Source organism: Sciurus carolinensis, chromosome 3, assembly GCF_902686445.1.
Source record: "Sciurus carolinensis chromosome 3, mSciCar1.2, whole genome shotgun sequence".
In the NCBI taxonomy this organism is placed as follows: domain Eukaryota; kingdom Metazoa; phylum Chordata; class Mammalia; order Rodentia; family Sciuridae; genus Sciurus; species Sciurus carolinensis.
The window spans coordinates 68,481,395-68,498,379 of record NC_062215.1 but is presented as its reverse complement, the minus strand read 5'-3'; the positions used below and the strand labels follow the sequence as shown (position 1 = coordinate 68,498,379).

General features: G+C 38.8%; 1 non-coding gene and 1 pseudogene across 1 annotated transcript; one reads left to right on the top strand and one right to left on the bottom strand.

The window, feature by feature from the left end:
• The first annotated feature begins 7,987 nt into the window (after positions 1 to 7,987).
• Positions 7,988 to 16,065, top strand: LOC124979421 (vitamin K epoxide reductase complex subunit 1-like protein 1; annotated as a pseudogene).
• On the bottom strand, positions 9,618 to 9,724 carry LOC124981516 (U6 spliceosomal RNA). The gene has a single exon (XR_007108029.1). It is a non-coding gene; the product is annotated as a U6 spliceosomal RNA (small nuclear RNA).
• Positions 16,066 to 16,985: the final 920 nt, after the last annotated feature.

Below are 16,985 nucleotides of genomic sequence, written 5' to 3'. Positions count from 1 at the left end.
GATGAGGTTTCCTGGAATTAGAAGGTCCTTGTGGTACCCAGCTCAGCCCTGTTAGCATATAATTATGCAACTAGAGAGTGTGTGAATATATATGGTTATCAGCCTTAAATAAGAATGAACATAGAGGTCAGGTTATTTCTTGATGGAGAGTGAAAGAAACTAGTCAGAGGTGGCTTGAGAGCATGGTCAGCTGTGGTTAGGTAGATGATTGTTTTGTCCAGATAGATGCTAGCAGGATAACTGGTTGAACTGGGGCCTGATGCCAATGGGAACCAGGCATGATGCTAGCAAGATCCAAACCTACTTCCCCTTATCTATGTTTTAGCAGAAGGACTGTTGCCAATCAGCTCCTTGTGGTTAAGCAACTACTTGTCAAAGTAGATAAGCTTACACAGCTGATAAGCAAGACTGTCTCTACACACCTACTTCCCCTGTTCTGTCTCACAGTCAAGCATAGTTTTAGTCATTTAAGCCACGCCTGCTTTTCATTTTGTGGAAAATCTCATCCAGCATCTGCCCCATTTATAAAATAGTTCTAAGTTGCCAAACTACCATGGCCCTTTAGAGCTCCTGACCCACTGACTCTCCATGATGCTGCTGAATCACTTGGACACATGATCTCTTACTCCCATCCTCTTCTTCCTGTGTCTGCCCTGGCCTTCCTTCTTTCTAGATGTTGCAAGATGGTAAGTCTCTGGGTAGTCTCACGCTGGTGAGGGCTTCCCCTCTCAGGCAACCCTATCCAATAAAACTTGTGCTACACTGTAATAGTTAATCTAAACTGTCAATTTGATTGGATTAAGTAATGCCTAAGATTGAGGTTTGTGTGTGTCTCAGAGAGGGTGTTTCTAGGGATGACTGGCATGTGGGACAGCAAACTGAAGCAGAGAATCACCCTAAGTGTGGGCAGCACTGTCCAATAGTTTGAAGGTTTGGATGGAAAAAAAAGATTGGAAGTAGCAGTCATGGCAAGCTCCATTCTTCTTGAGGGGGTTCTGGATTGCTGCTGGGATCACCTGAGGACATAAGACTCCAACTTCCTAAACTCTTCCAACGCATCCTCTGCCCTGTGACTCTCCAGGGAGTTTCCAGATCTTCAGTTCCAGACTGGAGAGGCATCATCCATCCCTCCTGTTAAGAGGCCCCAACCTCCAGGACCAAACAGCTACTGGTTCCTCCAGCTCTTCAGTCTGCAGATGGCTGTTATGAGGCTATTCAACTTTTGGTTGTGTAAGCCAATCTGTTGGCTCTGTTCCTCTGGAGAGGTATGACTAATACAACAGTGTTTATTATTATTTGTTGTATTAAACTATAAGGCACATGAAATAATCCATGGGCAATGGGAAGATTTACTCTCATTACTGTTCTTGAGGCATTTTGAAAGATAAGCTATCATTAACTGACACACATTTAAGACAGATCACAGTGGGGAAATGGAGCACATAATAAAATGTATCCTTGTCAAAAGAAAAAATAATCCCACAGCGTTATCCACACACTGAACGATACTGTTGTCCTCTCACTGATGATATTAATATGTTAGCCTGAACTTATATTTATTTCCTGAGAACCAGGTGATATCTCCTTTTACCTATAATTCATGATTTCAGCACTCATGTGTAGAAAAAATGAGGTAAAATGAAGACTTGTGCCTTGATCTTGTGTCTTCATAGATAATTATCATTACAAATCCCCTCCAGGCTAGATGCAGTGGCAAACGTGTAATTCCAGCCACTCAAGAGGCTGAGGCAGGAGGATCACAAATTTGAAGGCAGCCCCAGCAAGCTAGCAAGACCCTCAGCAATATAGTGAGACCCTGCTTCAAAATAAAAAATTTAAAAAGGCTGGGGGTGTGGTTCAGGGATAAAGCCCCCCAGGGTTCCATCCCTAACACCGCCCCCCAAAAAACTCCAAAAATAAAGCATTTCAAGGAGTGAGACTATTTGTGCAGATCCAGCCTCCTGTGCATTAGCCTGGTGGACCGGCAGACCAGCAGGAACACTACTGGGAGCCCACTCCTTGGCTCCTGCTCTCTCCTTGTGCACTCTGCTCTTCCCTGGAGGGGGCTTTGGCTCCCACCCTGGGGTTCTTTGACCACCATTGTTCTTGAAGCTATGCAGTAATGGGAAAAGACACAGCTGTCTTCTGATGTGACATGGAGGAAGTCTCAGCCTTGAAAATAACATTTTTTTTTTTTTTTTTTGTGGAGTATTGAGAATTGAGCCCAGGATTGCCTTACAACTGAGGTACATCCCTAGACACTTTATACTTTTACTTTGAGACAGGGTGTTGCTGAATTGCTAAGGCTGGCGTTAAACTGTCTCATCCTTCTGAGTAGCTGGACCATGGTGCCTGGCCTAATGTCTTCTCATAAGGGCAATAGTCATCTTGGACCAGAGGGCACCCCTCCTCACCTCATTTTATCTTCTTTTTAAACTTAAGTTTTTTGATTCATTGTATAAAAATGGGATACAACTTATCATTTCTCTGGTTGTACACAATCTAGAGTTACACCATTTGTGTAATCATACATGTACATAGGGTAACGATGCTTGTCTCATTCCATTATCTTTCATCCCCTGTGCCCCCTCCCCGCCACTCATTTCCCTTTGCACAATCCAATCATCCTCCATTCTTCCCTCCCTCCATTATGTATCATCATCCACTTATCAGAGAAAATATTCAGTCTTTGGCTTTTTGAGATTGGCTTATTTAACTTAGCATGATATTCTCCAACTCCATCCATTTACCTGCAAATGCCAGAATTTTATTCTTCTTTATGGCTGAATAATATTCCATTGTGCACATATACCACAATTTCTTTATCCATTCATCTATTGAAGGGCATCTAGGTTGGTTTCACAATCTAGCTATTGTGAATTGAGCTGATATAAACATTGATGTGGCTGTGTCACTGTGGTTTGCTAATTTTAAGTCCTTTTTGTATAGGCCAAGGAGTGGGATAGCTGTGTCAAATGGTGGTTCCATTATGAATTTTCTAAGGAATCTTCATACTGCCTTCCAGAGTGGCTGCACCAATTTTCTGTCCCACCAGCAATGTAAAAGTGTGCCTTTTTCCCTACATTCTCACCAACACCGATTGTTATTTGTATTCTTGATAATTGGCATTCTAATTGGGGTAAGATGAAGTCTTAGGGAAGTTTTGATTTATATTTCTCTTACTAGAGATGATGAACTTTTTTTCACATATCTGTGGATCACTTGTATATCTTCTTCTGTAAACTGTCTACTCAGTTCCTTAGCCCATTTATTGATGGGGTTATTTGTATTTTTAGTGTTAAGTTTTTGAGTTCTTTATAAATCCTGGAGATTAGTGCTGTATCTGAAATCTGTGTGGTAAAGATTTTTTTCCCACTCTCTATGCTCTCTCTTTATGTTATTGATTGTTTCCTTTGCTGAGAAAAAGCTTTTTAGTTTGAATCCATCCCATTTATTGATTCCTGCTTTTATTTCTTGCACTTTGGGGATCTTGTTAAGGAAGTCTGGTCCTAAGCCAAAATGATGAAGATTTGGGCCTACTTTTTCTTCTATTTAGTTAGGGTATCTGGTCTAATTCCTAGGCCCTTGATTCATTTTGAGTTGACTTTTGTGCAGGATGAGAAATAGGAACTTAATTTCATTTTGATGCATAGGGATTTCTTTTTCCCAGCACCATTTGTTGAAGAGGCTATCTTTTCTCCATTGTATGATTTTGGCCTTTGTCTAGTATGAGATACCTGTATTTATGTGGGTGTGTCTCTGTCCTGTTTTCTGCACCACTGGTCTACCTTTCTATTTTGGTGCCAGTACCATGCCATTTTTGTTACTATTGCTCTGTAGTGTAGTTTAAGTTCTGGTATTGTGATACCTCCTGCTTCATTCTTCTTGCTAAGGATTGCTTTGTCTATTCTGTGTCTCTTATTCTTACAAATGAAATTCATGATTGCTTTCTCTATTTCTATGAGGTACATCATTGGGATTTTAATTTGAATTGCAATGAATCTGTATGGTGCTTTTGGTAGTATGGCCATTTTAACAATATTAATTCTGTCTATCCAAGAACATAGGAGATCTTTTCATCTTCTAATGTCTTCTTTAATTTCTTTCTTCAGTGTTCTGTAGTTTTCATGGTAGAGGTCTTTTATCTCTTTTCTTAGATTGAGTTCCAAGTATTTTATTTTTTTATGATGCTATTGTGAATGGGGTAGTTTTCCTAATTTCTCTTTCAGAGGATTCATCACTTATGAATAGAAAAGCATTAGATTTATAAGTGTTGATTTTATATCCTGTTACTTTCCTGAATTCATTTATTATTTCTAGAAGTTTTCTGGTGGAATTTTTTGAATCCTCTAAATATAGAATCAAGTCATTGGCAAATAGTGATAGTTTGAGTCCTTCTTTTCCTATTCGTATCCCTTTAATTTCTTTGGTCTGTCTAATTGCTCTGGCTAGAGTTTCAAGGGCAATGTTGAATAGAAGTGGGGAAGGAGGGCATCCCTGTCTTGTTCCAGTTTTTAGAGAGACTGCTTTCAGGTTTTCTCCATTTAGAATGATGTTGACCATGGGCTTAGCATAGATAGCCTTTACAATGTTGAGGTATGTTTCTACTATCCCTATTTTTTTCTAGTGTTTTGAGCATGAAGCGGTACTGTATTTTATCAAATGCTTTTTCTGCATATACTGAGATGATCATATGATTTTTCTCTTTAAATTCTGTTAATGTGGTGAATTACATTTGTTGATTTCCAGATGTTGAACCAAACTTGCATCCCTAGGATGAACCCCACTTGATCGTGGTGCACTATCTTTTCAATATATTTTCGCATGTGATTTGCTAAAATTTTGTTAAGAATTTTTGCATGTATGTTCATCAGGGATATTGGTCTGAAGTTTTCTTTGTCTGGTTTTGGTATGAAGGCAATACTAGCTTCATATTTTGTTTTTCATGCAATACTTTGAGGAGGAGTATTGGAATTAGTCCTTCTTTGAAAGTCTTGTAGAACTCAGCTGAGAATCTGTCTGGTCCTGGGATTTTTCTTGGTTGGTAGGCTTTTGATGGCATCTACTTCATTGCTTGAAATTGATCTGTTTAAATTGTGTATATCCTCCTGATTCAATTTGGATGTATCATATGTCTCTAGAACTCTGTCAATGTCTTCGAGATTTTCTGTTTTTGGAGTATAGATTTTCAAAATAGCTTCTAATTATGTTTTGTATTTCAGGAGTGTCTGTCATGATATTTCCTTTTTCATCACAAATTTTATTAATTTGAATGTTCTCTCTCCTCTTCGTTAGTGTGGATTTATCAATTTTGTTTATTTTTTCAAAGAACAAACTTTTTGTTTTGTCACTGTTTTTACTTGTTTCTTTTGTTTAAACTTCATTGATTTCAGCTCTGATTTTAATTATTTCCAGTCTTCCACTACTTTTGGTGCTGTTCTGTTCTTTTTCTAAGGCTTTGAGATGTAATGTTAGCTCATTTTTTTGTTGACTTTTTATTCTTTTATTGAATGTACTCCATGTAATGAATTTCTCTCTTAATACTGCTTTCATATTGTCCCAGAGATTTTGATATCTTGTATCATTGTTCTCGTTTACCTCTAAGAATTTTTTATCTCCAATGTGTTCTGGTATCCATGCATCATTCAATAGCATATTATTTATTCTCCAGGTAGTTTCTATTTTTTATTTTATTATTGAGTTCTAATTTCATTTCATTATGATCTGATAGAATACAAGGTAGTACTCTATTTTTTTGTATGTGGTAATAGTTGCTTTGTGGCATGACATATGATTTATTTTAGAGAAGGATCCATGTACTGGTGAGAAGAAAGTGTATTCACTTGTTGATGGATGAAATATTCTCTATATATCTGTTAACTCTAAGTTATTGATTTTTTTATTGAATTCTATTAAATTCTATGGTTTCTTTGTTTAGTTTTTGTTTGGAGGATCTCTCCAGTGGTGAGAGTGGTGTGTTAAAGTCACCCAGAATTACTGTATTGTGGTCTATTTGATTCCTGAAGTTGAGAAGGATTTGTTTGACATACATAGATGCTCCATTGTTTGAGGCGTATTTATGATTGTTATGTCTTGTTGACTTATCATTCCCTTAAGCAGTATGAAATGTCCTTCTTTATCCCTTCTGACTAATTTTGGCTTGAAGTCCACTTTATATAATGATGAAGACCCCTGCTTTTTTTTTTACTGAGTCCCATCCTTTCACCTGCAGTATTGTGGATGTCTTTTCTTATAAGTCTTTTGAAGGCAGCATATTGTTGTTGTTTTTAATCCAATTTACCAGTCTATGTCTTTTGATTAATAAGTGTAGGCCATTAACATTCAGAGTTATTATAGAGATTTGATTTGTATTCCCAGTCATTTTGGCTTTTTTTTTTTTTTTTTAACTTGATTTGGTTTCTCCTTTGATTGACTTTTCCTTTAGTATAGTTCCTCTCTTTGCTGACTCTCATTGTTGTTTTTCATTTCCTCTCATGGAATATTTTGCTGAGTATGTTCTCTGTGGCTTTCTTTTTGTAAATTCTTTTAACTTTTGTTTATCATGGAAGGTTTTTATTTTGTCATCAAATCTGAAGGTTAGTTTTGCTGGGTATAAGACTCTTGTTTGGCATTCATGTTCTGTCAGAGTTTGAAATATGTTGTTCCAGGCCCTCCTAGCTTTTAGCGTCTGGCCTGAGAAATCTGCTGATACCTGCATTGGTTTCCCTCTATATGTAATCTGATACTTTCTCTTGTAGCCTTTAAAATTCTATCTTTATTTTATATGCTGGCATTTTCATTATAATGTGACTTGGTGTGGCTATGTTGTAATTTTGTGCATTTGGTGTTCTGTAAGCCTCTTGTGTTTGATTTTCCATTTCATTCTTCAGGTTTGGAAAATTTTCTGATATTATTTCATTGAATAGATTGTTCATTCCTTTGGTTTGTATCTCGGTGCCTTTCTTAATCCCAATAATTCTTAAATTTGGTCTTTTTATGTTATCCCATAATTCCTGGAGATTCTGTTAATGATTTCTTACCATCTTCTCTGTTTGGGCAACTTTATTTTCAAGATTAAATATTTTGTCTTCATTGTCTGAGGTTCTCTCAGGTGATCAAGTCTATTGGTGATGCTTTCTAATGAATTTTTAAATTTGGTTTATTGTTTCTTTCATTTTGAGAATTTCTGTTTTTTTTCTTCAAAATCTCTATCTCTTTATTGAAATGATCTTTTGCTTCCTGTATTTGCTCTTTTAACTGTTTATTGGAGTGATCATTCATTGCCTGCATTTGCTCTCCTATATCACCCTTACTTCATGGATCATTTTAGTTATAGACATTCTGAACTTCCTTTTTGACATTTTTTTCTACTGCACTGTCAATGGGTTCTATTAATATAGCATCTTGGTTTGTTTGGAGCACTGCCTTCCCTTATTTTTCTCATGCTGTTCATGTATCTTCCTCTCTAGCAGTGTGGATCCAAGGTAATAAAATTTCCCCCGTGTAGTTTTATAGTGTCCCTGCAGGTTTCCAGTACCTCACCTTTAAGGGGGAGATCAATATTAGTAGCACACAGTACAAATATGCAGCCTTAAACCAAATAGGCCCTATTAAGAGATTAACAGTATTATCATAATAAACAGAAATGATGAGTTTGATTATTAGCTACAGCCTAAACAATAGGTTTGCAATAAGGTGTACAATTTCTAGTGGTGGGCAAAGAGGATGGGGAGGGGTGTAGGATGTAATGTTAATGAGATAAGAAGTGAGTCTACAGAGTTACTAGATCATAGGAAGAATGAAAGTGGAATCAAAAGAAGTTGGTTTTTAGCATGAGAAAAGGGAGGAGACTCCAAGGAAACAGAGAAGAGGAAAATAGAGTGAGAAAAATAACAAAAAAATAGAAAAACAGAAATAATAATAATTGAAAAAAATCTACAACAAAACTGTAATGTACTATTCAGACTGCCCAGTCTTCAGTTGCCTGATGCATGAAAGGTTCTTGGTAATTCAGTGTCCCAGGATGGGAGCTGCCCCAACTAAGGACGGTGGTGTCTGGGTCTGGGATAATGCATAATGGTGGGCAGAGGTGTCCCCTCTTGTTCATAGATGGGGAGTCACAGTGCCGTGTTGAGTCTGCAAATGGGGTGCAGTGCTTGAGCTCTGGGGTAGACACAGAGACCCTGGAGTTCTGTGTGGGCAGGCTGTGCAAGGGGCTGGCTGAACCTGGGCTCATTTTATCTTAATAACCTCTTTAAAGGCCCTATCTCCAAATACAGTTGGGTTTGGCGGTACCTGATTTTAATTCCAGCTACTTGGGAGTCTGAGGCAGTAGGGTCACCATTTTGTGGCCAGCCTGAGTGACTTAGTAAGATCCTGCCTGAAGATGAAAATTAAAAAGGGCTGGTTTTTAGCATGAGAAAAGGGAGAAGGAGACTCCAAGGAAAAAGATAAGAGGAAATACTCTTATCTGGGGAAATACTCCTGGTTCCATCCCCAGTACTGCAAAGAAAAAAAGAAAGAAAAAAAAAATCAAAATTAAAAGTGTTTCCTACTGAATGGGTATTGTTTTCACACTATTGCGGTCAACAAGTCATGAAACATATCATAAAACGATCATCATCTGTATTTCAATTTTTATAGCTTTTAAAAATTTTTGAAAGTAGAAAAGACTGATGAGGACTGAGAACCAATAGTATGAGTATTTAATAAAAGCAATGAGACTATAAGTAATGCCAAAATAATCATAAGATATCCAAGATATATTTTAAATATTTTAATGTGTGAAGATTAGAACATGAAATAAATGTAAACATTAAAACAAAATTATAACAAATCGAATTATCTAATTTTTGCAGTTCTAAATTGGCTTTAGGGTTGCTGCTGCAGCGGCTGGGTAGGCCCCCATGTGCTGCGGTGGTTGAGGAAGAGGCAGAGGGTGGTGGTGGTGGTGGTGGTGGTGGTGGCCGGCAGTGGCAATGTGGTGGCTCCTGTGCTGCTGAGGGCGTCAGTGCCCAAGTTGGAGTGGGTGGCCCATAAGCTGTGTGCACTGCTGGGATCCTGCTCTCTATGTACACCTACCACATGGTGCAGGAGAAGAGCCCAACCCCAAGCACCGCGCTCTGAGGGACCTGGAGCCCTGGGTGAAGTGCTCTGCCATGCTTGCCTCCAGATGGGGTGGAGGATTTGGTCTTTTCAGTTCCATTTTTGGAAGGTATGGTGTATTAAACCAGCCAGACAGTGTCTTTGGACTTATGTTTTATGCACTACAGTTATTACTTGTCCTGACGGCGAGCGCGGCTGCAGCTCTGATCCTCATGACATCCTCCATCGTGTCTGTGGTGGGGTCTGTGTGCCTGGCCTACATCCTGTACTTGGTGCTCAGGGAGTTCTGCATCATCTGCATCACCACGAGCATGCTGACCCTTCTGAGGAATCTCCACACTGCTTTCCAGAGTGGCTGTATCAATTTGCAGTCTCACCAGGAGTATGTGAATGTAGCCTTTTCCCTACATCCTCACCAACATTTATTATTCCTTACATTCTCAATTTTTGGCATTCTGACTAGAATGAGATGAAATCTAGGTGTAGTTTTAATTTGCAATTCTGTAATTGCTGGAGATGTTGAACATTTATTTCAAAAACATGGAATGCTTGTGCAGAGGCCAGGTTATCCTTTTCTGAATCATTCCAATTTTAGTATATGGGCTGCTGAAGTGAGCACAGGCCCCAGCATTTTTGCATAAGATTTACTGTATCCAGTGTTCTGGATATGGACACTAGAAACATCTACGTATACATATCTACAGGACCACATCTACAATATGTATTTATGGAAATACGACAATGCTTAAGTATTTGAGGGATTGATACTGTTGCTCAGAAAGTGTGGGAGCGTCCTCCAGTGCCTGCTTTGCAGAGCAGTTCTGGGACACAACCAGTTGCCTGTCAGTGGGTAAGAGGCAACTCTGCAGGCACAAGAAATTGAGAATGATAGGAGTTTCAACCTAAGGTTGGCACAGGATGACAAGGTACAGCTCACTCCTGGAGATACTGCAAGAAGCACTCCACCCCTGGACTAGTGGGGCAGGGTTGGCTCACAGGGACCTTGGAGACAGAATGCCAGTAAAGGTGGTGGGAGCACATATGGGGTCCCCTGACCTCTGTGCTGCTTCTCCCTGACTTTTGGAATGGGAGCTCTTACCTGTGGCATGCAGGTCATGTTTTGGTTTTCAGGCAGGTGGTGAGGTTGGGTGTGAGTCTGGCTGAAGACCCCAGCCAGAGTGCACTGCTGCAGTGACAGTAAACCCAAGTACATAGGTGTAGACCAGTGAGCTCTCAGCCTCCCTGAAGAAAGAAGCCGAAGGCTGGCATCCCCAGAGTGAGTTCTGCTGCTCAAGGTCATAGCACCCTGAGGGTTTCCATCCTTCTGCTTGGCCACCAGTTGCAAGAAACCATTTTGCCCTGGAATTGTCCTTTTCTCGGCTGCTGTCCTATCAGGAAGGCAGGGCCAGGGGCTAAAGCATTTACTCTGAAAAATTTATATTTGAAAGACAGAAGTTCTTTGCCAGAAACAGCCTCCCCTCAAAACCATATTGAGTCACTTGACTACCGTCAGCTGCAAAAAGAGTGGGCACATCTGGGAGAATTCCGTTGGCCTGGCACAGCACGATCAGCACCCTGTCAGCAAGGGGAAGGGGGCGGCAGCTGCAGTGAGTTCTGGATAGGAACTGTGCATCTCTCTTCAAAGTCTCAGGGCCCTACTGAGTAGCTGGCGTAGAAGACATCCTTATATACATGTTAAGTGATGATAACCCTCCCAGTCGTGGGAAGTCATCATTTGGGCTGAAGTTATGCAGTCCACTTGTGGAGTTAGAAAATGGGAACACAAATAAAAACACTGAAATTTGGAGAAAAATAATAGTTCTAAGGAGATTCTTAAGTATCACCTTAGCTCACTTTCAATATTTCCCCCCTCCTAAGTAATAAAGCTTAAAAGGCATCAAAGTTTTAAGATCCTTAGCAGTGCTTAAGCCCTTAGAGGTACAACATGATCCACCCAGAGGATCACCCTACACAGGGTGGAGCATGTGTTAAACCTCCTTTCCAGAAAAATCTATGTGGACAGATACCATTTATGGAGGAAAGGCTTTGCAACAGATGAGTTATACTAGTCCCAAGTGAGCTGCAGTTCTGGAACATTCCCATTGTCCTCCAAGCTTGTCCTGGTCTTGGTTCAGTTTACTCTAACTGAACACATAAGAGTAACTGAGAATGTCCTGGTTCACCTGTTGGATGAAGAGGGAGAAACGCAGCACCCCACTGTGAAGATATCATTCTGTTAAGTGTCTCCCTAATATTTAGAAGGCTATTTAATAGCAAGATCATCAAGTACTGAGTTACAATTAGATAGAAGCAAGAAGTTCTGCTGAACTACTGCACAGTAGATTGAGTATAGGCAACAATAATGTACTATATATTTCAGAAAACTTCAAGAAGGATTTTGAAAGTTTTCACCACATAGGAATGATAAATGTTTGCAGAGATAAGTATGCTTAACCTGGTTTATATATTACCTAATGTATACATGTATGAACCCCATGGGTAACATAACATGACACCCCACTAATATGTAATTTTTTTTATTGTAACAGGGATTGAACCCAGGGGCACTAACACACTAAGCCACATTCCCAGCCCTTTTTATTTTTATTTTGAGACAGGGTCTCCCTAAGTTGTGTAAGGCCTTGTTAAATTATGAAGCTGGCCTCAAACTTATGATCCTATTGCCTCAAACTCCTGAGACACTGGGATTATAAGTGTGCACCACACACCTGGCTCCAAATTTTATATTTTTATGTATTAGTTAAAAATAAATTTAAAAAAGAAAAATAAAAAAATTTGAGTTACGAAATATTGAGGACATCCACCACATTCTCCCTTTCATGCACAGTTATTCTGAAGGAACTTGTCAAATGCCTTGTTGAAAATGGGGGCACCCTGGGCTTATCATAGTGTTAGCAAAGTATGTTCCTTTCAACAGTTTCCTGATAGCAATTCCATGGAAAGGAGTTCTTTGGTCACATCACTGTGGAGAACTATGAATACTGTATTATTCTTTTGGAAAGATGTTGTGTGCCTTATCCTATACAACTTGTGTCCATTTAAAAATAAAATTACTTAAAAGAAAATTCAATTCCTTTTTTTTTTTTTTTTAGGTACTAGGTATTGAATTCAGGGACACTCTAACACTGAGCTACATCCTCAGCCCTTTCTATTTTTTTATTTTAAGATGGAGTCTGTCTAAGTTGCTGAGGCTTCTCTTGAACTTGCAATCCTCTTGTCTCAGGCTCCTAAGAGGCTGGGATTACAGGTGTGCACTGGGAGCTCTCTCTTTTCACATAATTTTAGTTGACATCTATGATAGACAAAGCACTGACCTTCCAAGGATGTCCTCATCCAACTTCCTGGAAATGTGAATTTGGTAGATTACATTTCCCAAGGAAAATTTAAAGTTGCAGGTGGAATTAAGATTGATACTAGATTATGGATAAAAACTGAGAGCATTATCTCTAAAATCTGGAAATGACAAGGATGTCCACTCTCAACACTTATGTTGAAATTAGTCCTTGAAGCTCAACAATTAAGTAAGCTCAACAATTAGTCAATTGAAGCCAGAACAATTAAGTAAGAAAATAAAATTAAAGGAATACAAATAGTAAAAGAAGTCAAATTATGTGTTAGATGATGACTTGATCCAATATGTAGAAGACCTAAAAAACTCTACCAGAAGACTTCTTGAGCTGATAAATAAATTCAGCAAGGTAGCGGGGTAAAAGATCAACATATGTAAATCAATAAATCACTTTCCTATACTCCAATAGTGAACCTGCTATAAAAGAAATCAGGAAAACTATTCAATTCACAACTACCTCAAATAATTAGAATACTTGTTAATAAATCTAACCAAGGAGGTGAAAGACTTCTACAATGAGAACTGTAGAACCTTGAAGAAAGAAATTGAAGAAGACTGCAGAAGATGAGAAGACATCCCCCATGTTCTTGGATAGGCAGAATTAATATTATCAAAATGGCCATACTACCAAAAACATTATACAGATTCGATGCAATTCCCATCAACATATCGAGGATGTTCTTCACAGAACTAGAAAAAAAAAATGATCCTAAGTTTCATCTGGAAGAAATAGACTCAGAAAAGTCAAAGCATTCCTGAACAAGAAGAGCAACACTGGAGGTATCACAACACCTGATCTCAAATTATACTACCAAGCTATAGGTCTTGGCATCAAAACAGGCAAGAAGACCAGTGGAATAGAACAGAAGACAGAGAAAAATTCACATAGATATAGACATCTGATCTTCAGATATACAGGGGAAAAGGCAATCTTTTAAAAAGTGTAGCTGGGAAAATGATATCCACAAGTAAAATAATACAACTAGATTGCTATGATCTGCCCTACTGAATCTGAGAAACCACTGAAGGGTGATGGGGGATTAAGAGAATCACACACACACACACACACACACACACACACACACACACACAGACACAGACACACAGACACACAGACAAAAGCCTGGGATCAGGGGGAGCCCTGCTCTCTGGGGAAAAATCAGGGTCTAAAGAGTTGACCCAGGAGGTTTATTATTATATAGGATCTCATAATCAGGAAGTAAAGGACTACAGAGGCGTTGCTCTTTGCGCATTAGAAAGTTATAAGGCTAGAAACATTCTTGTGGCTATTTCACCGTTGCAATGCTTGGTGGAGCTTCCTACAGCACTCAGGAAGCCCATTATCTAAAGTTAGTGTTAAGTGGGCAGGCTCAGGTGTAGCAGTGCTGGTGAAACCTTTATCTTACCTGTTCAGAATCCTCCATCCCTATTTCTGTCCTTGGGAGATGGCATCTGAGATCTAGGCCAAGACTGACTCAACTTCTGTGCTTTGCAAAGAGCCTGATACAGCATGGATAAAGGGAACAATAAAAGCAAAATTGGTAATGATAAAAAATTTATACCACAGTTTCTTTATCCATTCATCTGTTGAAGGGCATCTAGGTTGGTTCCACAATCTAGCTATTGTGAATTGAACTGCTATAAACATTGACGTGACTGTGTTACCGCAGTATGCTAATTTTAAGTCTTTTGGGTATAAACTGAGGAGTGGGATAACTGGGTCAAAAAGTGAGTCCATTCCAAGTTTTCTGAGGATTCTCCACACTGCTTTCCAGAGTGGCTGCACCAATCTGCAGCTCCACCAGCCATGTAAAAGTGTGCCTTTTTCTCGACATTCACGCCAATATCTATTATCATTTGTGTTCTTGATAATAACCATTCTAATTGGAGTAAGATGAAATCTTAGAGGTATATATACACAATGGAATATTATTCAGCCATAAAGAAGAATAATATTATGGCATTTGCAAATAAAGGGTTAGAATTGGAGACTACCATACTAAGTGAAATAAACCAATCCCAAAAAACCAAAGGCTGAATGTTTTCCCTGAAGTGGATGATGATATATAATGAGGGCGGAGGGGTGGAGGGTGAGAGGTGAGAGAAGAATGGAGGAACTTTAGATTATGTAGAGGGAAATGAGAGGGAGGGGGTATGAAAGATGGTGGGATGAGACAGACATCATTACCCTATGTACACGTATGATTACACAAATGGTATGAATCTACATCGTGCACAACCATAGAAATGAAATGATGTACCCCATTTGTGTACAATGAATCAAAATGCAGTCTGTAAAAAATTTTTAAAAAATTAAAAAAAATTTATATGCACGATACTTTGGAGCACCCAATCTTATAGAACAAACACTATTCCATAAAAAGGGAAAGACTGGCCCCAATACAATAATAGTAGGTGTCGTTAACATTGCACCCTCACCAATAGAGAGATCATTCAAAAACAACAAAAAATCAACAATGAAATATCATAACTACAGTACATTATTAATCAAAGGAACTTAAAAGACTTTTACAGCATATTCCATTCAACAGTTACAGAGTATACATTCTTTTATCAACACATGTAGCCTTTTCTAGAATAGACCATGCATTATGTCAAAAAACAAATCTAAACAAATTTTTAAAATGCTGAATTTTTTTCTGATCACAATGGAAAGAAACTGACATCAACAGTAAGATAAACTTCAGAAATTATACAAACACATGGAGATAGAGCAACATATTTTTGAATAAACAGTGGGTGACTGAAGAAGTCAGAAGGAAAATTTAAAAATCCCTTGCATCAAATGAAAGTGGAACCACAACAATTAAAACCTGTGGGATATAGAGAAAGCAGTACTTAGTTCATAGAGCATGGGGAATGGAAAAGCACCTGATGAATGTAAGATTAGAAATTGTTCTGTCAATACGTAAAAGCCATGCAAACTTTGGAACTTTCTAAAGGTGCCTAACTGTACAGTAATTAAAAATATTCATGAATATTTGAAAGGGAGAAAATGTACTTCTCATAATTGTTCTTTTCTCATATTTCTGCCTTGTGATTCAACCTGAGTTTCTTTCTTCCTGATATGTCAGAAAAAGATATTTCCTTGTTGATTTGTTGTTGTTTGAATGATCTATCTATTGGAGAGGGTGCAGTATTAAAGACACCTATTACTGCTTTGGGGCCAGTCTCTCCCTTTATATGTAGTAGTGTTGATTCTATAAAATTGGGTCCTCCAAAGTTTTGTGCATATAAATTTTTTATCATTACAACTTTTGATTTTATTGTTCCTGTAATGGTTAATTTGAATTGTCAACTTGATTGGATTAAGAGATGCCAATGATTAAGAGGCTTCTGGGTGTGTCGATGAGGGCGTGCCTAGGAATGACTGGATGTGGGATAGTGAACTGATGTGGAGCCCCTCCCTAAGCGTGGGTAGCACCACCCAATAGGATGGTGACTTGGGTGCAATAAAGGTTGGAAGAACAAGGAAGCAGATGCAGACGCAAGCTTGACTCTTCTTCAACAGGTTCTGATTGCTGCTTTGACCATCTGAGGATATCAGTCTCTCACTTCTTCACTCTTCCATAGAGGACTCTGCCAGTGATTCTTCAGGTAATTTCCAGAAGCCTTGGTCTTGGACTAGGGAGGCACTGATGATCCTTTTTGTTCTGGGATTCTGTGTCTTGGACTGTGCAGCTGCTGGTTCTTCCAGCTCTCCAGCTGCAGACAGTCATTGTGGATTATCCAGTTTCTCGTCCTGTAAGCCAATCTAATAAGTTCCCTTTTTATAATCATACTTCCTATTGATTCTGTTCCTCTAGAGAACCCTGAATAATATAGTTCCCTTTATCAATTAAACAAAGACATAATTCTTTGAAGAGATAAACACAACTGAGAATATTTAGCTAAACTGATCAAAAGAAACAGAATCACTGCACTAAATAAAATTAGAGGTGGAAAAAAGGCATTACAACTGATACCACTGAAATGAAAGGATCATCAGAGAATATTCTGAAAAAAATATATCTATAAACTTGAAAATCTAGAAGAAATGGACAAATTTCTGCCCAATATGATTGTTATGGCTTGAAAGTGAGGTGTCCCCCAAAAGCTTACATGTGAGACAATGCAGGAAGGTTCAGAGTAGAAATGATTGGATTTTAAGAGTATTAACCTGCTCAGTGGATTAATCCCTGATGGGATTAGTTGAAGTGATAGGGTGTAGCTGGAGGACATTGGAATTGGGGTGAGGCTTTGGGGTACATATTTTGTTTCTGGAGAGTGGAGACTCTCTGTCTCTCTGCTTGTTGATGATACAGCTGCTTCCCTCTGCCATGCTTTTCTACCATGATGTTCTGCCTCACCTTGAGTCCCAAGGAATGGAGCCGGCCTTCTATGAACTAAGATCTCTGAAACTGTGAGCCCTCAAATAAACCTTTCCTCTCTGTAATTGTGCTGGTCAGATCATTTAGTCACAACAGGGAAAAAACTGACTAAAAACAAT